This window comes from Lontra canadensis, unplaced genomic scaffold (genome assembly GCF_010015895.1).
Source record: "Lontra canadensis isolate GAN:19392208 unplaced genomic scaffold, GSC_riverotter_1.0 scaffold5, whole genome shotgun sequence".
Lineage (NCBI taxonomy): Eukaryota > Metazoa > Chordata > Mammalia > Carnivora > Mustelidae > Lontra > Lontra canadensis.
The window spans coordinates 42,509,184-42,533,923 of NW_022630999.1; positions in this window are offsets into that span (position 1 = coordinate 42,509,184).

Sequence of the window (24,740 nt, forward strand, 5' to 3'; positions counted from 1 at the left end):
CACTCCGTGGGTAATTCTTAACTACTGATTTATCTTTCTAGCATTTGGGGTAATGATTTGTTTCTGTGGAAAATGGTTATACTTACTGGATATTACATTATAGTGAAATCAGTGTTGGTATATATTTTATGGAATTACTGTATCTTTCAAAAGAGGTATCTTTGGGTCATTGGAAGTGAATTGATATTGCTGTGATAGGTTCTTTTCCATTTTCTAATAAAGTAATACTTCAAAAACTATGCTTTGTACATTCACGCACAGACACAGACATGAACATACATGAAGTTAAGAGGTGGCATAGCTAGGGTTAAATAAATTGGTACAAGTTTGGGACCACATATCTGGAGTCCCTATGAATCGCACTTTATTTAAAGTAGTTGATACTAATTCCATTATCAAAGTAATGATTTACTCGTTAATGTTTAGTGCTTAAACATTACTTAATGTAATTAAATGAATCATATTTTATGAGGCACATTTTCTTCAGCTAAGCATTCAGTAATTGTACTTAAGTCATTATGTATACTGATTGCATGCTAAACACATTTTCTTGCTCTTCATAGACATTTAATTTGAAATACTGTGAGAAAAACTATCAGTTATTTTTCTTTGCCTCTGACTGAATTCGCCTGAATAGAAACTTTCTCATGAAATATTTTTATTCATTTCTCTTTACACAAAGGACCTGAAATTTCAAAGCATGATGTAAATGGATTTGCAAGATTCTTTGGAGTAGAAATTATATCCTCCTCCCTATTTAAATTCTTTTATCTTCTATTCAGTGGTGGAATCATTTTGGTAAGGTGTTCCTAAGTGCTATTTCTATAATAGGTGAAGGTCAGCCAAAAATATAAGCTCAAGCAAAATGTTCCACCTTAATTAACTCATTAAAGCAATTCTTTCTGTTGAATCAAGGGGGAAAAAAGAACTTAAAACCAAAGACTAGGGAAACATTATACATGTATTTATTTGTTGAATAAATTAAAGGTATGATGTATTTTTCAGTTTCTGTAACATACTCCACACTGTTTCCTGCCTGAAGGTTCTCACCACACATTGTACCTCATACCTATAAAGAGGTCCCCCAAGTTTGTAAACCTGCCTCCTTCTCATCCTTTAGATTCCTACTGAAGGCTGTCTTCTCAGATCAGTTTTGACTACTCGATGTAGTGCAGATCTCCTCTTCAGCCTTTTATTTGCTTCTTTCTTAAGACTGAAAGACTTGTAATTGTTGTCATTGTTTGGTTTGTCTGTTGATACATATCTTATCTATCTTTTCCATTGGGCTGTAAACAACTTGAGATCAGAGAAAATATTCGTCTTATAAACACTTGTATCACTTGAGCCTAGCAGAATGACTGCCACATAGGAGGTACTCCATATGTATATTTGTTTGACTTCAGGGATGGATGGATGGATAGATGGTTGTGTGGGTGGATGGGTGGATGAAGGGATAAAAAATAGATGCTCTTGGGTTGAATATATTTACAGAGAGAGAAATCCTAAATGGTTTTCCAATATGAAATAATGCTTACATTTGATCAGTGGAGGGGAGTGAGTAAATCTACAGGGTAATTTTATATTTACCTAAACCACTTGAGTGGAATTGGACTAGTCAATTTGGAGTATTTTGTGGCTTGTATCATTGTTCTGAGATCCTGTAGTTTACATTGCTCTGTATGACTTGGTTAAAACTATAGGTGTAGGGGCGCCTGGGTGGCTCAGTGGGTTAAAGCCTCTGCCTTTGGCTCAGGTCATGATCCCAGCATCCTGGGATCGAGCCCCGCATCGGGAGCCCCGCATCGGGAGCCCCGCATCGGGAGCCCCGCATCGGGCTCTCTGCTCAGTGGGGGGCCTGCTTCCTCCTCTCTCTCTGCCTGCCTCTCTGCCTACTTGTGATCTCTGTCTGTCAAATAAATAAATAAAATCTTAAAAAAAAAACTATAGGTGTAATTTTCTTTATATAACTTTTTTCTCCTTATAATTTTTTTTCTCCTTTTTATAAAAAGGACATGATCTTTGGATATAGTATGTATACTAATGCCACCAGCTACTCTAGGCTGTAAAGTCTTACTGCCAGAAGTCATGCTGTGATTTAAACCTGGTGAGCTTTGGACAGCATTGAAAGAAAAGTGAGTTGATACATGCAACTCTAAATTATTATTGTTAAATATCAATGTAAATGCTTCTACTATGCCAGATAAATTTAAGATCATGGCAGCTCCTTCCCATGAAGCTAGGAAATTAAGGTTTATTGTGGTAGGTATTTATAAACTATATACTTAGCACATTTCTTGGTGTTCTCTTTAAAAATACATGAAAACATTTAGAAGAAAAGGGAATATTGGGAATTCAAAGAGAATGTGCTGAACAGATTCCAGAGATTTAAAGTGAGTAGTTTTTGAGACTATTCTGTACTCTAATTTATAATAAGATGAAAGTGCTCTGTATGTATTTTAATTTTAATAATAAGGTAGGAAACTGTGCAATTTAGATTTGGCATCATTTCTCAGAGAAAGTGCATATTTAATGGATTTTTTAACTAGTCAAATATAGTAAGTTGTTTTAAGACAGATGCTGTTACAAAGATAAGCAAAAGAGTCATAAAAAGATGCCATTGCTTCCTCATTTTATTTTCACATGCTTTTCCTTGAGCTTTATAAATATTTAATCATTGATTAATAAAAGACTGGCATCAGAATACCAAACACTGTAGGTTAAATTATTATTATATTACAGGCACTGAGGTAGGTAAGTTTTTGGTATATATGTATCCACAGCAACTCTGCAAATTAGTATGATTATGTCAGTTTTACAAATGGGAAAATTGGGGCTTACAAAAGTTTTTGGTCTGAAGCCATATTGCTTAAGAATTGCTGAGTCCAGTTTATCTGCTTTGAAACCCCAAATTCTTTCTGCTGTCTCATACACATGGCTTCTAGAAAATAACTTCAGCAATTTAAAATAATATGCAGAGGCATTATTAATGTCGTTTATACTTTCCATTTAGTCAATCAACAAACATTTATAAGCAGTGATGAGGCACTGAACTGAGAATTAGAGATAGGCCAAAATTATGCGGGAAACCTGTCCCCGAGGACATTATTTTTGTAAAGTGAGACTGTTGCTGGCATCTGTAAATTTCTGCACATGCTTGGGTGCTACTGGGAATTCAGCTACACTATTTTACTCATCTCTTCTCTAGCTAATGCAGAAGCGTGAAAGGACTGCCTTCCCTAGAGCAACTCTCTGTGTGCCTTGTTTAACCAACAATGACTAAATCATTCTGGCAAGACACAGATTTTCCCTTATGAATCAGATTGGAATTTTAACTGAATTAAAGTAGGTAATTTGAACAAAAAGAACTTCAATGTTGCCTGCTACCTATGGAGTAAATTAAATTATTTAGATTGATTTTAAAAAATACATCACCAGTCTCTCAGTTTAAAAACACTCCTGGCTGTTTCCAGATTACGGCTCTGATCCTCAAATCCAAAAGACCAGTGATCTACCTCCTTATTCCCTAAGTTTACCCTGGTGGTTATTGACACTAATCCTTTGCTGTAGGGTCTCCTGTGCCTGGAATGTTTTTGCTGCTCTGGCAAATCTTCCTCGTATTTCATGTCTGGCTCAAGTCAACTTCCCTGGCAAAGACATTTTCAACTGTTCCCATCCTTATTAATCATCCCTTCCCAGAACTCTTTTAGCCCAAATGGTTTCACATGTCCTTGCTGCCTGAACTTCTGTATGTTCATTCATCTCGATCCTCAATGTGTGACTATATTTCCAAATAGGTTGTAAACCTCTGAACCTCTGATGGGAAGGGATCACATCATACCTTCATTTTGTTTGTTTGTTTTCACTGAGCTGGTACTACATACAACTGGCATTTAATATTCTTCGGTTCAGTGAATAAACCCAATTACTATGTGAGGGTTTCTAATTTCTAGGGACCACCAACTGTGGTTATTTAACTTCTTTCAAGGTGAAAGCTCATTAGACTGGACTAATTCAGCCATACCAAGTATTTCAGCAGGGAAAGATGCTACCTTCGAGAACAAGGGAGAAATTGGAAGCAGAAATACTGGCTCACATCACTGTCAATCACCTATGAGACAAAAGGCCAAAGCCATAGAATTTTTAATGGTGAGGACTCTGCAGTGGAAGAATTTACACTTGTACTTGGTTTGATACTTAAATTTTGAATATTCACAAAAGGGTAATTGATTCTAATTAAAACGAGAACTCTCATGTTGAAATCTTTTAAAAGCTTAATTGAACACAAAGTGTGCATTATAACATCATCACCACAAACACGTGGACTGTCATACTGTTCCATTCAGTCTAATTGTCTTTCTGACAATGTCATCATGGGCTGTGCTTTTGTTTTTGTTTTTGCCTTTAGCTAGATAATAAGGCTCAAATGCTCCTAATTTCTTATAATAAGCCATTGTCAGAGTGCCATCTGTAAGCATGTATAGTTTCTTTTTTTTCCACTCTTTTTATAATCCAAGTAACAAAATCCATATACAGTATTTATACCATAATATATCTTTTTGTTTAACCCAATACTTAGCTTTAGAAATTACCACTAAAGGTGAGTCATGTATAGGGGGTGAGGAGAAGAGTTCCTGTGTCTGAAGTGAATAGCGTTCTCCTAATATGTGTCTTTGATACTCCTTTCCTTTTGGAGTGGCCTTTGATCATCCATTGCCCACAACAGGGTCATTTGAATTCAAATTCCTTCACTAGAACTTTCTTCAAAGGGGTCATTGCTCCTATGTTTATATGTTTTATTTATATTTAGTATTTTAATGGATATTCACTTGGAAAAAACAACAAGAATTAGTTTTTCATCTAAATGAAGAGGGGCGCCTGGGTGGCTCAGTGGGTTAAAGCCTCTGTCTTTGGCTCCTGTCATGGTCCCGGGGTCCTGGGATTGAGCCCTGCACCAGGCTCTCTGCTCAGCGGGGAGCCTGCTTCCCCTTCTCTCTGCCTGCCTCTCTGCCTACTTGGGATCTCTGTCTGTAATAAATAAATAAAATCTTTAAAAAATATATTTTAAATGAAGAATTATTGATAGGCCCAATCATACCAATACCAAAACATTCTATGAAAATCCCAGCATCTAAACAGATGTCAGAGTTCCAGAAAGATAAAAGGGTGAAAAATCATGCAAGAGACAGGAGATGACTTGAGGACACTTAACCCTGTCCCTGGAATGTTTCCCTTCCCACTTTCTATTTCTGGTATTCCAGGATGTGGTAGAACAAGCCCGGTTTAGTCTTTGCAGCCTCCCAGGGTATATATAGAAGGAGGTATCCTGATATTTTTTCACAACTGAACATTCTTGATGGTAGTAACCCTTCTTTGCTAGGTAAAACTCATCGTGTTTGTTTCAGGAGTTCTCTTCTGGGAGGTCTGTACCATGAAAGCAGCTACACTCCTCTTTCTGCAATCATGTGTGTGCATGTGAGTGCATATGACGTGTGTGTTTGTGTCTGTGTGATACTTGTGTGTCTGGATGAATATGGGAAAATGCCCTGCATTTGGACCCTCAAAGATACTTCCTCCATCCTTTGTGCATTCAAAGTCAAGCTGACGGTAGTCAAGAAATATGTAGGGAGACTCTTCTCTTTATTTCTCTCCCATTGTCCAATTCTTAGGTATTGCCAGGTTGCTTGCTGTCTGTTGCCAATATGCTATGGTGGCTTGGGTCTTCATTTTGTGCCTTGTGTCTTCCATGGCCATCAGCTCTGTCTTACAGGCTTGTCTTACCTACTTTGGCCTTTTTTCCCATGTACTGCCTTGTCCTTTCTAGCAAGACCTTTAGGCCCCCTGACTGGATCTTGTGATGGGTCACTCCTCCTTTCTCATCTCATGACGAGCCTTATGCCTTCTGTTGCTCTCACATGGTGGTTCTAACTATCTCACATGATACTCCCTGCTTCTCTCTCCCCTTTGATAGCTCTTTCACTAAGTGCCCCTCTTGTGAGTTCATTATCCTTTAGCTGTTGTGTTTATAAAACCTTTGTGCTATAGATCCTGCCTATGCTGATGATGCCTTATCAGGAATTTAGTCCTATAGGCTCTGGTTGTTGATGCACATCATATGCAAGATCATAGATTTTCCAAAAAGAACAACTTCCTGTTTCATTCCTTTTAATGTGATTATACTTTTTATGAAGAACTTTAAAGAGGATCTAGAATCCTATTATAGTCCTAGCTTAGCTACCTCTAACTGCCTAGTAAGGTGAACAAAGCAAATTTTGTCTGTCTTTATACATCTCTCTGAATTATATTCTTTTATTATTACCTATTTCCTGAGTATAAAACTCTTGTTCCTGTTCTAATGAATATAAAAATGTTTCTTTTTGAACGGTTGCTAAATTTTCAAGATAATTTCAAATGCAGCTGAGTTTCTTCAGGATTTCAAAATGCTTACGTTTCCCCCCCCTCTCTCTTTATATTACGCATTGTTGTTTGGTATGATTTCTGTTAGAAATTGTTAGTAGTCTATATTGCCATTTTGTAATAATCTACTTTGCTCAGTTTTTGCAGGCAGTGCTTTGATTAAAGGCCTCATTTCCACTCCTGGAAGAGTGATGAGCTGTACCCTCACAGTTCATCCCCTCTCCAAACGATGGCTTCTACAGTAATCTTTCTAAAACATGTCATTCTGGATAAGGCATTTTTATGCTTCGGGTTTTTGAATGTCTCTCTACTGACAAAGACCAGGCTATGCAGCAAGGTCTGTCCCTACTTATATTTTCAATAAAAATTACCCTATTCCCTCTAAAGCCCAAACTACTTGTGTTTTCTCTTATAATGATGTGCTATTTCACAACACTATGATTTTTTGTGTGCTAGAGCATCTGTCTGGAATGCTTTTATTTTGTCTGTTTGGCAAATTCCTATCTGCCCAGCATTCTTAATGGACTGACTACCTCTGAACTTTTTATACTTGTAAAAATAACTTATTATCCCAAGTAACTGGATATGAGATATTAGAATTTCATCAGATATATTTGGGAGTCAATGGGATTTTCTGGCACAGAGCTTCTTTCTAGTAGTCCTTAACAAGAAGGGATGCTTTTGAGCTGCTAAGACCCTTGGCACTGTTCTGGTTACGACCTTCTGCCTTGTCCTCCTTACGAATCACGTCTAAGGGATGGAATGTGCCAGTCTGGGTGTGCAGATTATCTCCACAGGAAGGAGAAACTGACTGGCCCTTTTGTGGTCTGACTCTGAATTGGACCAGTCCGAGAGACAGTAATTCCAGTTGAAATACTTAAAATGCGTCTGTGCTCACCCCTACTCCAGTGCTATGGTATAGCCTGTTGCCCATCTTTAAACTGGGATTTTTAAACACCAGAATCCTTTCAATTATCCCTGGTAAAATGCAAGTACCATGGTTGAGAATCAGAAGCAAAGGCCCCTCTGTGTTTACATTCCTCAGGGTTGTTAGCTGTGATTCGGGAGGCGTTGTGGTTCGCAGTTCTAGAGAAAGCTCATGGCATGGTTCTGAGGGGTGGCGCTGAGAACAGGAAGCTGAGCACAGGGTTCCTTCATTGGATGCGTGGTGGGCAGCGCACAAGACAGTGAAAGAATCCCAGCAGTTTTTACAGATTTCAGGCCACTGTACAGTGTCCTTTGTTCTTTCTGTAGAAAAGATCTAAATATATAATTGATGCTAGAAAATATGTAATTGGCATAAAATGCAGTGTAGGGAAGTCACATTAGACACGATGACATTTAAAACCTAGTCAGACTGTGGCTTTCACTGTTTCTGATATAGTAGGGGTAGCATCTACTCAGAAATTTACCTTTCAAACTCTGTGTAAGTATTACTTAAATATGGTTACTTCATAATTTACGCTGTAACAAAATGACTTCTCCTTGACCCTTCACTTGTAAAGGAAGTAGCAAGTTGAAGAATGTAACCAAAGCACTGATTATAAGCTGATTGACATGATCATTAATGGTAAGATGGTAGTTTAATACAATAAGGAATTATTCGTATGTAACAAAATAATTTTTGAGATTTTGCCCAAGATGGTCAAATAGAAATGTTAATCAGTGCTTTCTTTAATCCGGTTATTTGGTGGGTTTCTTTATTTTACAAATAATTTTTCCCTACGTTATAGTATGTCATTCTGTGGGTATTTGAAATACTTCCATCTGAAGCTTTCCATATAGTCAACACAGTGAAGCATCAGCGAAATGAGGAAATTACTTTTATACCATCTTTCTTATGAGATTTCTCTTCAGTGATGGTGATGATGATGTTGATGATGATGATGGTAACATTATCATTACTGTATGAGATTTCACCTCCTTTTATGTGCAAGTCTGTGTTCTAAGTATTTTGTATAGGGTTGTGTCCTAGATTTAAGGAGGTAGTTTATTTAAGGAGGTGCCATGATGTTCCTCTTTATGCAAGGAGTCTGAAGCATGGAGAATTGAAGTAACTTGCCCATATGAGTAAACAGCTGCAATCAGAGTTGTATCCCAGATCCCAGATGGTCTGACCTAATTCTGTGTTCTGTGTGGGGGGGAAAAAAGAGAGAGAGAGAGAAATGAGAGCTTCTCTGATTGAAATTAGGGGCACTAACCTATATCCATTTGCATAGCAACCCTCAGATGTCTGTAGGTTCAGTTGAATAATCTGAACTGAAAGATTTGCCCAACCCCTTTGTTTTGTAAGGTCAGACACTGCTGAATAGAGAGACCCACTGACTGTTGCGTACCATCTCAGGGTCACGTATCAGTAGCTAGTCAGGACTGAAACCTCATGACTCAAACCAAGTGTTGTTTCTGCTATGTCATTTGCCCTCATATTTAGTTTTACTTAAATGCAACTTGTGTGTTTCAGGCATCTCTAAGTCAACATGTATCACGTATTTGTACGTTACCTATCAGGCACCAGGGCCATCTCTTTCTCCACCCTTAGACTTAGTTGCTTATTAAAACCGATCCATAGTTAGGGGCTTTTTAGAGGTTGAATTCACTGGCTCAGACCTGAAGCCATTATATTAACTCTCCTTGGTTTGGGCAAGAGTACACTTAAACAGAACTATGTCAGAAATGAAACAATTGGGTTGGAGTTTCATCTTGCTCAAGAATACCAGCTGTTTTATTTACTCTCTTCTTGGTGAAATAATTGGTTTGAAAATGCCCCTTTTTGGATCCCCCACAGGTGCTGGAGATGTACAGCAAAGGTCTCATAAAAATGTAAGATGGGATCAGTCAGTTTGCAGCTATAATCAGTGTTTTATGAGGTGGAAATTCTCCTGATTGGCAGAAATTTCCTGAGGAAGAAGCCTGGCACTCTGCCCCTCAGAGTACCTTCACCAGGTTGAATTACTGAATGAACCCTTTTCTAATGCCGTCAACAGATGTGGGGTCTTTGTAACTTACCTCTCTGCTGTGGATTCAGATTGTGTTCTCACTGTCAACGTCATTCGGTAACTGTATCCTTTTCAGTGAACATTCCAAGTTCTTGCCCATTACATTTGGGTGTGAGCCACTGGGTGGTCATACCTGTGTTCTGTTATACCTGTGTTCAGGTGTTCTGTTATACCTGTTCTACCTGTGTCATACCTATGTTCAGGTGTGACCACTATTAAAGTCCTCCTCCTTACCTGCTGAAATGGGGCAGATTTCATGATACATGGGTGGTACCCTTATTATAGATGGCCATCACTTAACTTGAAGTCAGAATTTTCTGTGAGATGATTCATGTGTAGATGAATTTATTGTTTGCACTAACTAGGCTAAAATATATTTTAAAATCATTAGGGATTGTTTTGCTCATTTCTGAAACATAATTCTCTTTTGTAAGTAAGAGTGTAATACAAAAATAAACAAATTCTAAACATTTAGGGTGACATGCTCCATTTTTTGTAACATGGAGCATGATGTTTCCCTCTGAACTATTAGAAGAACAGTAGAGAAAATATTAAAATAGGTGAAGGCTTAATGTGTAACCCTGATGATTGACAGACCTGTATCCCTGGGACAAATAATACATCATATGTTAATAAAAAAAATAGGTGAAGGCTATATAAAAAGCAAAAGAAACACATATATAGTGATTTGAGCTCTATAAACATTTCTGTCCTGGTTTCATGTGTAATATCCCAGTGAATTTCTCAGATATTTGCTGTAACAGATGTCCACACAGGGAATTTCTTGGAGATACTTGAATCAAATGTTGTAAGGGGTTGTTATAAGAGGTTGCATATCTGAGAACCTTACTTTTTTTTGGAAATTATATACTTTTAGCTATACTTAATATTTGATCTTTCTGATTGAAAGATTTACATGTACATAAAAACATATATCACATATAGATTTCTTTTTTAAGGGTGAGATTTCAGGCTATATACATAATGGCTTGTATTAGCAAATTTCTTCTTGGTGGTTTTACCTCCTGATGAAGAAAACTCTCTAGTAACATGAAAAAGATTTGTTAGAAAGAGGAGCTACATAATTCACCTTGTTTTTCTTGTGATAGTCTGTGACTAGGGGTAATTCACTTGAGCAGCTCATAAAAAATGTCTAAAAATTTGTTCTTTAAAGAAAAATTTTTGTTCTTTAATATCTTAAGAGAAAGCAACTTTCTGATTAAATATAGAAAAGCTAGATATAGGATGCTACAATATGTAAGTAAGACATTCTTATTTATTTAGTTTTTCTTTTTTTGTTTCAGATAATAGTCTAATATTTTCACTGATGTCATTTAACTGAGTAGCTACTCTGTAAGAAATTACATCCTAGGTACATTACATATAACACCTTTAATCTGTGGAAGAACTATAGGACTCTAACCCTGTTTTGACTTACAGGAAAGCAAAAGCTCAAATACTTTATGTAAAATGACATTCCAAAAGTCATGCAGGAAGTTGAATTGTCTCATTCCAAGCTTCGGTCTCTTTGCACAGAGATCACACACTTTCCCTTACCACACTGGCCCCCAAGGACAAAATGAATCCAAAGAAAGTAGTTTCAAGGTTAGGTTATATATTGAACTACTGATTAGCAGCAAAATGATAGAGTTAGGCAAGCTTTTAAGGACTGTGCTTTATCTGGGCACAGACTACTTGGGACTAACTCTTTTTGTGAATTCTTGCTGCTCCCTGCTATAGCCCTTCAAAACAGCTATTCTTTGTGCATAAAATTTATCTTTATTAAGTTATCAAGATACTTTATTACCTTTATTAACTTCATTAGTAAGTTAACTTAAAGTACATCTGCCTAATATCTCAAGTTAGTTTAAGTTTTCTGTAGGATAGTTTGTTTTTTTCTTTAAGATTTTATTTATTTATTTGACAGAGAGAGACACTGTGAGAGAGGGAACAAGGGAACACAAGCAGGGGCAGAGGGAGAAGCAGGCTTCCCGCCCAGCAGGGAGCCTGATCTGGGGCTAGATTCCAGGACCCTGAGATCATGACCTGAGCTGAAGGCAGAGGTTTAACCCACTGAGCCACCCAGGCGCCCCAGATAGTTTTAACAATATAGGCAAACAGTAAGTAAAATATGCTGATGATTCATCAAAATGTGAAAAAAGAATACAATGAACAGCACTTTACCCGGTGTCAGCATTTCCGTGGTCAGTATTTTCCTTAAAGAAGCTAAGTATTCTTTCACTTTGGAAGAAAATCAAAAATTGAAAAATGTCATTTTATTATGACCATACCAATGACAAAAGATTAATGATGAGATTATCTGTTCTAGAATTTTAAGTATTTTTAACAACATACATGGAAATATTGTCATTTCCTTGATTTTGCTTGTTCAGTATTACCATTGTATATATAAGCAAAAAGCAAAACAAATAACTTATTTCAGGGGAAAAAAATAAAGGAGGCGTAGATTTTTAAATAAGGATTAGAAAAGGTAATATTGAAAAAATCCATCTAATGCTTCTTGTACCATATGTCCTCAGCCCCTTTTCTTTGTCACTTTCTGTTGTGCTTGTTTTCCATTTCAACACAACTTTAACTTTCTAGAAAGTAAATATGTTAATTACTTATGTAGGTGTTTACAGTGCTCTAAATTGGATATTAACTTCATTTATTTTTAAATATTCCACGTGTGGCTTTCTAATTATTTTGTTGGCTTTCATTGTTGTTTTTCGCCTTTGAGGAAAGAGATGGTCAAAGTTCTACTTCCACTGAAATATTTTCAGTAATGTTTATAGTATATCTTAAATGCCAATGCTTATAATAATATCTTATAGAAAAGATTTGTTTTAGTCATATATAAATTATTTAATATATAGTAATTTGCCAATGGAAATTATGCTAATATGAGTTTTTTAGTAGGTTCATTAATATTTTTATCTTAAGTTAGATACATTAGAAGCTCCTTGAGCTTAAGAATCAGAGGTAATTCATCTTTATATCCCCACAGAAATTCATGCCATTTCTAAAACATAGCTGGCTTTGAAATGTTTGTCAAATTGAACATTAATTATAAGAGTATTTTAAAACAGCTGTATATTTATCTTTTAAAGTGTAGATGCATATGTAAATATTCTTGGTATTCATGTTCTTGTGAGGATGTATGAATTCAGTTTAAAGAAGTAGAATAAATAGATTTAGGGGCTCCTGGGTGGCTCCGTTGGTTATGCGTCTGCCTTTGGCTCAGGTCATGATCCCAGGGTCCTGGGATTAAGCCTCACATTGCACCAGGCTCCCTGGTCAGCGGGGAGTCTGCTTCTCCCTTTCCCTCAGCTGCTCCCCCTGCTTATGCTTCCTCGCTTTCCCTCTCTGTGTCAAATAAATAAATAAAATCTTTAATTAAAAAAAAAAGATAGAATAGGTTTGATGTCACCATTTAAGTTACTCTGGTGTTCTGCTTTCAGTACTGTAGTCCCTCTGTTTTACAAAAACTGAGACATTTATCTTCTCATCTGAGTGCTTCCTCTACCAGGTCCAGATTTAGAAAGAAAGATGGTAATAGTCTTTTAAAATTTTCCTTTTTAAAATTAAAAAAAAATTTTTTTTTTAGTATAGTTGTATAGTATACAATGTTATGTTAGTATCAGCTGTGCAGCATGGTGATTTAACAGCTCTATACTTTTGCTATGATCCCCACAAGTGTAGCTCCCATCTGTCACCACACAACCCCACTACAGTATCATTGACTATATTCCCATGACTTATTCCACTCCTCTTCACTCATACTACCCATGCCCCCAACAGCCTTCCCTCTGGCAACCATCAGTTTGTTCTCTTTTTGTAGGTCTGATTTTGCCTAAAATGGTTATAGTTTTGAAATATGTAACAAAGCTTGTTTAAATTTTGTGGTTTCCTTGTGGTTTTGATGTGGCTTCTCTGAATATTATATGGCATATTTAGATAAAAGAATATATGTACATAGAAAAAAATCATATAGAATGGTATCTCTGTGTTGATTGTAACACTTACCCTCTGGTTATTTTGAATTAAATTAAAGCAAAGAGGATTGTTCATTAACAGAGAAAATAAGGATACAGAAAGATGTAGGGAAAGGGTGAGTTTTCTCAGATTACAGTAAGTACTCTCTGTGGGTGTTAAAAGTTAGTAAGAGGCTTTTGAGTGAAATGTCTGTTTATGTATGCTGTAATCCTACTCCTCGATGTTTATTTTCAGGGTAAAACTAAGAAATGTAGGGGAAATGTAGAATAAGACATTTCTCAAAGCATTGTTTATAATAGAGGAAAAACTGGAAGCAACCTAAACATCTACTACTGGCTGTAGTTGAAAAAAATCGTAGTATATTGGTAAAATTTAAGATGGTGCAGGCACCAAAAAGTATTTTGTATATTATCTATATTTATTGTCTTAGATCTTCCCAGTACCTTGGAAGAAAAAAGAAGATTGTGAAACAGCATGTTTAGAATTACTTTATTTATAGAAAACCATGTATTCACATGGACATATGTGATTCACATTCAGTATGATTTCATACTGAAGTAAGTCCAAATTTCAATGAATTTTGCCTTTGAGCTCTAAATATTCTTTCTTTTTACACTCTAGTGAATTTTGTCCAGTGACTATGTATTATCTTAGCTTATCTAAATATATAAAAATAGCTTTAATCTACCTGGAAAAAGAAGAAAAACTGAACATGTTTGACAAATTATTTTTAAGCTTAAAATTATAGGCAGCTTCCTAAATACAGCTGCATTTATTTATTTACATACTTATTTATCTATTTAAGAGTTCAGTGTTGTACTGTCATTAGAAAAATTGCTGCTAATTTGGTAGCAAGCAATATAAACCAGAAGAGAATCTAATGTGGGAAAATATTATATTAAAAAATAAAATCATAAGCAAGTGTTAAAAATTGACTTACGAGTTATATCTCTCTTTCTTGTATATTATGTACTCATTCACTGGGGGTATCATGTGGCATTTCATCTTTTCAGTTCTCAACAAGTGGTTTAGTTTGAATGAGATTCTGGCTTGCTGTTTAAGAGGATTTGAGTGCTATGTATATTTCTAATTTTACCGACATGTTATCTTTTAGTAACCCAGTTCCATAATATAGTTTCTTTTATAAATCCTCTTTTGGGTTCTTTATTCTACGGTCTTCATTTAATTCATTTATGTGATAGGTATTCAGTTTTCAGTGATTCTTCTCATATGCATCTCTAACTATATTCTGAGGTGAGAACAACTGCTCAGTGAACTATGTGTGCACTAGTTGGCTTGATCTCCTTCATAATCACAAATATTTTTAAACATAGGACAAATAAAGAAGAATAGATCTTGTCATCTCTGTAATGGATGTAGATGTGAACACCTTTCTTTCATCATCGTTTCTTTCCCCTTTAGAGTATAGCAGAATGTCTTTAAAGCAGTTTCATCTAAACTTGTATAGCAGAGTTTCCTTCTGGGCAATTTGGAACGATGTTTTAAAAAAGGAAAGAACAGTTACTATATTTAATACGGTACAATACAGCACCTTTCATTCACTCTTTCCAGTGTATTTTAGGGGTTTTGACAAATTCAAATATAAATGAAACATTTCTCCTCTAGGCTTTAAAAACATTATGTTAATTCAATTAAAGCAACGTGTCAGGAGCAGCACTCAGTAGGTTCTATAAACATTAGTGGAGTGAAGGTTAATTAGAAGAATATGTACTTTTAACTTTTGATTTAGACATGAAGTTTTTTCACTTCTTAGTGTTCCCTTACATGATAGAGGCAAAACCAATAACCATGTCACAAAGAGATTTTGAGAATTAAATGGTTTAATGTAGATAAAGGGATAAACACAGTACCTGCCTCACAATAAAGGCTCAGGAAATAGCTTTTACTAAGGTTTACTATTCATTATAATTTTCTGGTTGGAATTAGAATTTTATTTCTATCACTAAAATAACCAGTTAGTAACTTTCCATACTTTCCAAATAGTGAAGCATGATGTTTTCTTTTTAATTAAAATGAAACTTTTAAGGTAGAGTTTTAAAAAGGACTGTAGTATCTATCCACTGAATTAAAAAAATAAGCATCTTTCAAATAAGTTAGGTTGTGTCTTTGCCTCATTTCTCTTCATTTTCTTAGTTGATCAACCCTGTACCTGTCCCCAGAATGGGAAGATGACATCTCTGGGCTTTCAGTATTGCATTCAGGCCCATGGTGCTGTGTTAAACTGTCAGTCTTGTAAATCTGTCCTCATGAAACAATGTGATTAAATCTGCTTTATGCTTTGCTTACTGTTCTTTGTCTTCCTTGGGCCATATTTGTCAATATTACAAATCTAAACAGAGTAATACATTACTTATAATGTATTATTATAATGTATAATGTAAAATTATAATGTATTATAATGTATAATGTAAAATAAGTTTATGATTTACTCCATTTTTAGAAGCACATCAGCATATTTTCTACCCCATACTCTTACATGAAGCTTAAATATTCCTTGCTTTCTGAAGAAGATGAAGTCTTTTCATTAAGGTCTGATATGGGTTATAAATGATTTTGTTCAATACATACTTATTGAGCACCAACTGTATACCAAGTGGTAGAATGGATGCTAATGACAAAACCTTGAAAACTGACTTTTGGATGTACAGGTACATAAAAACTCATGTCGGGATAGTTTATTAAGTATTAAGACCCAATTCATGCAGAAATTGCTCGGAGAATAGAGTGGCAGAAAAACACCTAATCCAGTTTCCAGGAAATGAATTCAGTCCAAATAACTCTTCAGAAGATGGAATGATAATTATATTCAGAATTATTGCTGTGAATTATCACCAAACCCTCAGTCATCAACCGAGATTCACTTGTGATCATAATTTCCTGAATATTAAGCAAAACATCCTAATGCATTGTAGTACAAAAAATTAAGAGTAGTAAACAAGGAGGGTTGTCTGCTTGATGATTAACTGGAAGGTGCATCAGAAACTTCATTTCTTGAATATTAATACTAATCAAGGATTCACACTTTATTTGGTGGAGACTATCTTAATTCTTAATGTACTACTGATTTTTATAATACTAGTGTGATTGGTTTATTGCCATTTCTATATTTCAAAAAAAGTTTTCTTTTTAATGAGTTTTGTTTGGTGAAAAACAAATTGAACAGAGCTAGAAAATAGAAAAAACTGTAGGAATATTTTTCTTTATTTTGTAATCATTTAAATTGCTAAAAATTTGCTACTATTAAAGTATGTTTTTTGCAAAGTTTAGTTATTACATCTTGATATTTAATAAAATGAAATTATTGGGACACCTGGGTGGCTCAATGGGTTAAGCCTCTGCCTTCGGCTCAGGTCATGGTCCCAGGGTCCTGGTATAGAGCCCCACATTGGGCTCTCTGCTCAGCCGGGAGTCTCCTTCCCCCTCCCCCTCTGCCTGCCTCTCTGTCTACTTGTGATCTCTCTTTCTGTCAAATAATAAAATCTTAAAAATAAATAAATAAATAAAATGAAATTATTAAAATAAAAAATACAGAAAACATAATGATTGCACCGCAACTTGTGATAGAAGGAATTGTGTTCATCAGTCTTTTTGTAAAATTCTCAGGGCCATAGCAGAGAATTCAACATTATATTATCAGCAGAAATATTGGAGTTCCATAATACAAAACTTACGTTAAACACCCATCCTAGTTAATGATGTATTATTAGAAAATGTAAGTGGGTACAAATGTTTTAAATATAGCACACCTTTTTTTTTCTTTATTAATTGGACCTTAGGACAGCTTTTATATAATCAATAACAGGAGATGTTTCTTAATTTATTGTATCAGTTCCTTTGCAGTATTTTGGGAGTAATCTTTTAATTAAGATATATTGGTTGTCTGGCATAGATGTAATCACTCACTTTAAAGAAATGACTTCTTAAGGGAAATAATTATCTAATTCAAAGATATTAGAGAGTTAGTGCTGTTTCTGTGACTTTGTTTTAGCTCCTCTCAAAAGAAGACTACCATGCTAATTTTTTTTCCTGTCTTGGTCACACATGTATTGGCATGTTTGTGTTACGTATTATTTGACTATAAATCATGCTTCAGCTGGCCAGTAAGAAAAATAAATATTTTGGTAAGAATACTCTTATATTTGGATGATTTCTTTATGTTGTTGAACGTGTTAAAGAGTTGCTGACTCTTGTAGCTGCATCTGTGGCCCTTATGTCATTTATTTTAACATCAGCTAAAGATGTCCTGCCTACCTGTTTCACATCATTCTCAAAATCTTCCTCTTATATGTGCATTGTGCTATGAGATTTATAAATAGCAGTTAAATTTTGTAGGTGGCTGGAGTTACACACACACACACACACACAGATGTATTAAGTATCTGAATGAGTGCAATATAATTAATTTATGGAACACCTTATAGATAAAAATTACATTTGTTTCAAAATGACATCTGGGCTAAGGCTAAAAAAAGGTTACTGTCCTTGGTCAGGAACATGCACTCTCCTGTACGGGCATATTGTTTCCTGAATTTGAATGAGTAATGGCACCAGAAGCATGTGAATGTGAGCCCAGATCACTTAGATTCTTTTAATCTGTGGACCACTCAGGAGGGGAGTACACAGATTGAAAATATTATTGATAAAAGGCATACCTTAATCATTCACCTCAAAGGTTATCATTGTTTTCCTTTACCTTATCTTCCGTATCTTGATAAGCCTTTTCAAAAGCAGATCTATTTATATACAGTGTTAAAGAATCAGACAGTGATAGACTTATCAAAAAGAAAAGAGAAAAGATCCAAGTAAATAGATTCATGAATGAAAAAGAAGAGATCACAACCAGCACCAAGAAATACAAATAATTATAAGAACATTTTATGAGCAACTATGTGCCAAGAGATTAGGCAATCTGAAAGAAATAGATACATTCCTAGAGACGTATAAACTATCAAAACTTAAATAGGAAGAAATAGAAAACCTGAGCAGACCCATAACCAGCAAGAAAATTGAAGCAGTAATCAAAAAAATCTCCCAACAAACAAGAGCCCAAGGTCAGATGGTTTCCCAGGGGAATTATACCAAACATTTAAAGAATTAATACTTATTCTTCTGAAGCTGTTTCAAAAAATAGAAATGGAAGGAGAACTTTCAAACTCTTTCTATGAAGCCAGCATTACCTAGATCCCAAAACCAGACAAAGACCCCACCAAAAAGGAGAATTAGAGACAAATATCCCTGATGAACATGGACTCAAAAATTCTCACCAAGATAGTAGCCAAAAGGATTCAAAAGTATATTAAATAGATTATTCACCATGACCAAGTGGGATTTATTCCTGAGCTGCAAGGGTGGTTCAACATGTGCAAATAAATCAATGTGATATGCCACATAAACAAAAGACAGGACAGAACCACATGATCCTCTCAATGGATACAGAAAACGCATTTAACAAAATACAGCATCCCCCTTTTTTTTATTAAGATTTTTATTAATTTAAGAGCGTGCAAAAGAGAGCAAGAGGAGGGTAGGGGGGTGGGTGCAGAGAGATGAGGAGAAGCAGGCTTCCAACTCATGAGTCAATCCCAGGACCTAGGATGATGACCCAAGCTGAAGGCAGGCACTTAACCAATTGAGCCCCCCAGGTGCCCCAGCATCGTTTCTTGATTAAAATCTCAAAGTTTAAGAATAGAAGTTATATACCTCAATATCATAAAAGCCATATACAAAAAGCTACAGAGAATATAATTTTGAATGGAAAATACTGAGAGCTTTTCTCCTAAGGTCAGGAACATAACAAGGATGTCCACTGTTGTTCAACATGGTATTAGAAGTCCTAACTTCAACAATCAGACAACAAAAAGAAATAAAAGGCTTCAAAATTGTTAATTCAAGCTTTCACTCTTCCCAGATGACATGATGCTCTATGTGGGAAACCCAAAAGACTACACCCCAAAATTACAAGAACTCATATAGGAATTTAGCAAAGTGTCAAGATATAAAATCAATTCACAGAAATCAGTTGCTTTTCTATACACTAACAATGAGACAGAAGATAGAGAAATTAAGGAGTCGATGCCATTTACAATTGTACCCAAAACTATAAGATACTTAAGAATAAATCAAAAAAGAGGCAAAGTAATTTTCTGTACTCAGAAAATTATAGAACACTCATTAAAGAAATTGAGGAAGACACTAAGAAATGGAAAAAACATTCCATGGATGGGAAGAACAAATATTGTTAAAATGTCTCCACTACCTAGAGCAATCTACACATTTAATGTAATCTCTATCAAAATACCATCAGCTTTTTTCACAGAGTTGGAACAAACAATCCTAAAATTTGTATGGAACCAGAAAAGACCCTAAATAGCCAAAGGGATGTTGAAAAAGGAAACCAAAACTGGTAACATAACAATCCCAGACTTCAAGGTCTATTGCAAAGCTGTAATCATCAAGACAGTATGGTACTGGCACAAAAACAGACATAGGTCAGTGGAATAGAATAGAGAACCCAGAAATGGGCCCTCATCTCTATAGTCAACTAATTTTCAACAAAGCAGGAAAGAATGTCCAATGGAAAAAAGACAGTCTCTTCAACAAATGGTGTTGGGAAAATTGGACAGCCACATGCAGAAGAAAGAAACTGGACCATTCCCTTACACCGTGTGGGACAGGAAGTGTGAGACAGGAAGTGATCCCAGTGTCCTGGGATTGAGCCCTGCATCAGGCTTCTTGCTCAGCAGGAAGCTCGCTTCTCCCTCTCCCATTCCCCCTGCTTGTGTTCCCTCTCCTGCTGTCTCTCTCTTTCTGTCAAATAAATAAAATCTTTAAAAAAGAAAAAAAGATGAAAAGCTTTTGCACAATAAAGGAAACAGTCAACAAAACCAAAAGACAGCCGACAGAATGGGTGAAGATATTTGCAAATGACAAATTGGAGGAGGGGCTAGTATCCAAAATCTATAAAGAATTTATCAAACTCGACACCCAAAAAAAACAAATAATCCAGTCAAGAAATGGGCAGAAGACATGAATAGACACTTCTCCAGAGAAGACTTCCAGATGGCCAATAGACAAATGAAAAAATTCTCCACATCACACAGCATCAGGGAAATACAAATCAAAACCATAATGCGATACCACCTCACACTAGTCAGAATGCCTAAAATTAACAAGTCGGGAAACAATGGATGTTAGCAAGGACATGGAGAAAGGGGAACCCTCCTACATTGTTGGTGGGAATGCAAGCTGGTGCAGCCACTCTGGAAAACAATATAGGGGTTCCTCAAAAAGTTGAAGATAGAGCTACCCTATGACCCAGCAATTGCACTACTGGTATTTACCTCAAAGATATAAATGTAGTGATCTGAAGGGGTACCTGCACCCCAATGTTTATAGCAATAATGTGCACAATAGCCAAACTATGGAAGGAGTCTAGATGCCTGTCAACAGATGCATGGATAAAGGAGATATGGTATACACATGCACAAACACACACACTGGAATACTACTTAGCCATCAAAAAAAATCTTGCAGTTTGCAACAACGTGGATGGAGATAGAGGATATGATGCTAAACGAAATTAAGTCCATCAGAGAAAAACAATTATGATCTCATTGATATGTTGAATTTAACAAATAGAAGTTCGTAGGAGAGGAGAGGAAAAAATAGAACAAGATAAAATCAGAATGGAGAAGAGGAAGACAAACCATAAGACTCTTAATCATAGGAAACAAACTGAGGGTTGCTAGAAAGGGGGGTTTGGTGAAAATGGGGTAACTGGGTGATAGACATTTTGAGGGCATGTGATGTAATGAGGTCTTATATAAGACTGATGAATCACTGACCTCTGCATCAGAAATCCATAATACATTATATGTTAATTAATTGAATTTAAATTTTAAAAAATCAGGCAGTGGTAAGGATGGCTATAAAGCCCCACTAGCTTTCACAGAAAATTCTAGAACTCCCTTTCTGTGTTGGTGATGGTGTTAGCTTCCACCATCTCAGAACATGTGAGTTCATATATATGTTAGAAAGCAGAAGGAGAAGGACTGCTGTGGGTTCTGTTTATTCTATATCACCATGTTCCATGCTCAGAGGGTGTATGTATTCTCACACATTAAGTAATGGGTTGGTTATTGACTCTACTCTCATAGTGCTGAGCAAAAATTATGTCATCTTCCCCTTTACTGCTCCAGATCATAATTTTCACATGAAAAAGTCTTTTTCCATAAAGAAGAAAAAGATTGAATATTAGCATTTTAAAACATGCATAAAAATTCCTACATGAAAAAGCAAAAGGGGCATACAGAGAAGAAATCTTATAATGTAACTGCACAAATAACAAAACTCTTTTACTTCTCTTTATGTATTAATTTTGAAAGAGAAAAATGCACATGTATTGTATTTTTTGAATTTTTCTTTAAAATCCAGAGCAGAGCTTTTCATTTATAGGTAATTTAAGGTATGATACACTTTAAGGTTGACTAGGCAGGACTTTTCATCGATTTTGTTCACTGTTTTATCCTTAGTACCTAGGACAGCACCTAGCACATAGTAGGTGGTCAAGAAATATTAATGAATGAATACATTATATTATATTCTGTTAGTATTGCCACTCGTGTCATTTTGTGGGTCAGTAAAGTCAAAGATTCTGGCCATTTGCAGCCACTATCTTCTTAAGAAAAAGCTCTCATCTTTTGCAGTAATTTTATTTTAACTACTATTCAAGATTATAGAAACTATGGAAGTATGTAAATCCATACTGTAGAATTTAAATTGGGGAAGGACTTTAAAACCTGTACTTTTGGACCAACATAATTAGAGGGGACCATTAGCCCTCCTGGAAAGACAGTTTTCAGCATTCCTCCATGCTGTTCCACGTCTGGTCTACTTCTTCACCACAGCTGCATTTCCGTGAGGGATGCCTCCAGAATGAAAGGACTTTGAAGTACAATAAAGAGATTTTGAAGTACAATAAAACCTACTTGAAATAATTGATAATCCTGATGCTTTCTAACAATTTGGCTCTAAAAGCTTTACCTTTTAGAAGCAACCAAAAAATATGTCATCGGAGGAGGAAAACATCAAGATTAAGACTTATTTCAGGGGCGCCTGGGTGGCTCAGTGGGTTAAGCCGCTGCCTTCGGCTCAGGTCATGATCTCAGGGTCCTGGGATCAAGCCCCACATCGGGCTCTCTGCTCGGCAGGGAGCCTGCTTCCCTCTCTCTGTCTCTGCCTGCCTCTCTGCCTACTTGTGATCTCTGTCTGTCAAATAAATAAATAAAATCTTAAAAAAAAAAGAATTATTTCAAGCTATTTCAAACAGATTTTATTTAATTTTAAAACACATAGCCTGACTCTAAAGGATACTACTCTATCTTATTTATTTATGATATATATCACTATTTATGATATATATCTATGGAACCATTATTAATTTTAAAACTAGGAAACTACTAAATAAAGTACATTAGGGTAACTGGAATAAAAACAACTTGCAGGAACTTTTTTCCTCTCACAACAACTTTTGTAAAATTGATGGGCTGCAGTGGAAAATAACCCGCAGATTTTTTTTTTTTTCTTTTAAAAGAGAAAGAGGGGTTGGGGCGCCTGGGTGGCTCAGTGGGTTAAAGCCTCTGCATGCAGCTCAGGTCATGATCCCAGTGTCCTGGGATCTAGCCCTGCACAGGCTCTCTGCTCAGCAGGGAACCTGCTTCCTCCTCTCTTTCTGCCTGCCTCTCTGCCTACTTGTGATCTCTGTCAAATAAATAAATAAAATCTTTAAAAAAATAAATAGAGAGAATGAGGGGAGGGGCAGAGGGAGAGGACCCAGGGAGGAGCCCAACTTGGGGCTCAGTCTCATGACGTGGAGATCAAAACCTGAGCCAAAATCAGGAGTAGGATGCTTCACTGACTGAGTCACCCTGGCACCCCTAACCTACTGATTAGACAAGAATAATGAAAAGAGATTTTTGAATAGCATTCTTTGCTTAGTTTTTTTCTGTTAAATAAATTAGGCAGTAGTTAAGAACACAGGCTTAGAACCAGAGTATCTTTGTTCTAGCTCTGCCCCTTGTTAATTTTACGACATTTGGCAAGTTATTTAGCCTCTTGGTGCTTCAGTTCATCACCCATAAAATGGGACTATTTATAGTGCTAGTTTCATGGGATTGTTTTGTGATTTAGTGATTTAATAGAGGTAAAGTAGCTAGAGCAGGATTCAGCAAACTTTTTCTGTAAAGGAACAGATCAAAGATACTTTGGGCCTATGCAGTTATTCAGCTCCATCGTTGTGGTGTTCAGGCTGGATAGAAAATCCATAATTGAATGAGTATGGTTATATTCCGGTGAAAAATATATTTACCAAAACAGGTAATCCTTAATAAGGAGGGCATTAACAGAGAATACAGATAAACACAGTGGTGTTAGCTTCAAATATATATCATGTATGACTGGTACTCAATAAAAATTTACTGAGTAAATTTAAAAATATTGCTTAATACATAATCAGGTTTGAAAGTGATTAGACATTTTATTCCACCTTTTGAAGTTTTTCATTATTTAACCTGTCACAGACACTAGAATTCTCAATGTATTAAAAAACAACATAATTTGAAATCCTCATCTTTTTAACAAAAATACAAAATGATTATAATGTGAAATAATGTCTGAAAATTTCCAGGAGGAAATCCTCAGATTAGTGGAAGGACATAATTTGGAATTTTTGTTTTAAATATAAATGGGATTGGCTTAGGGGCATTCAGTGATTTGGATCAAGTCACAGGGAAGCTGCAGGAATAGGTGTTAAAGTGCTATGAGTGTGGGGGGGGGTGTGTGTGTGTGTCCTGCCTTCTGGTTCTGCGGTTTTTCTACCAGCCAGTCTTACGTATGATGGGATTCAGAATGTTTATCTCTTAGCCAAACAGAAATTGAATATGAAAACAAGAAAAAAAGAAAATGAATATGAAGCAATGTGCATATTTGAAGATGGGTAGGTAATATATTGTCAACTCAAACTTGGAATTTTATGATCTCAACTTCACTATCTGGTTATACCTGACTCAATGCTAGAAATACTAACCCAGTCTCATTTATATCAAGGTTGGATTAATCCAGTCAAGCTTTATTTGTTTATGCAGTAGTGATTTTCACTTATATTCATTTATTTCTAGACTCATTTTTTCATTCATTAATTCATTTGGTAACAATTTGTTGAGCATCTTTTCTAGGATAGAGATCTGAGGACAATAAAATGAAAAAAAAAAAAAAAGAAAAGAAGAAAAGAACAGTCCTAGCAATCAAGGTGTTTAC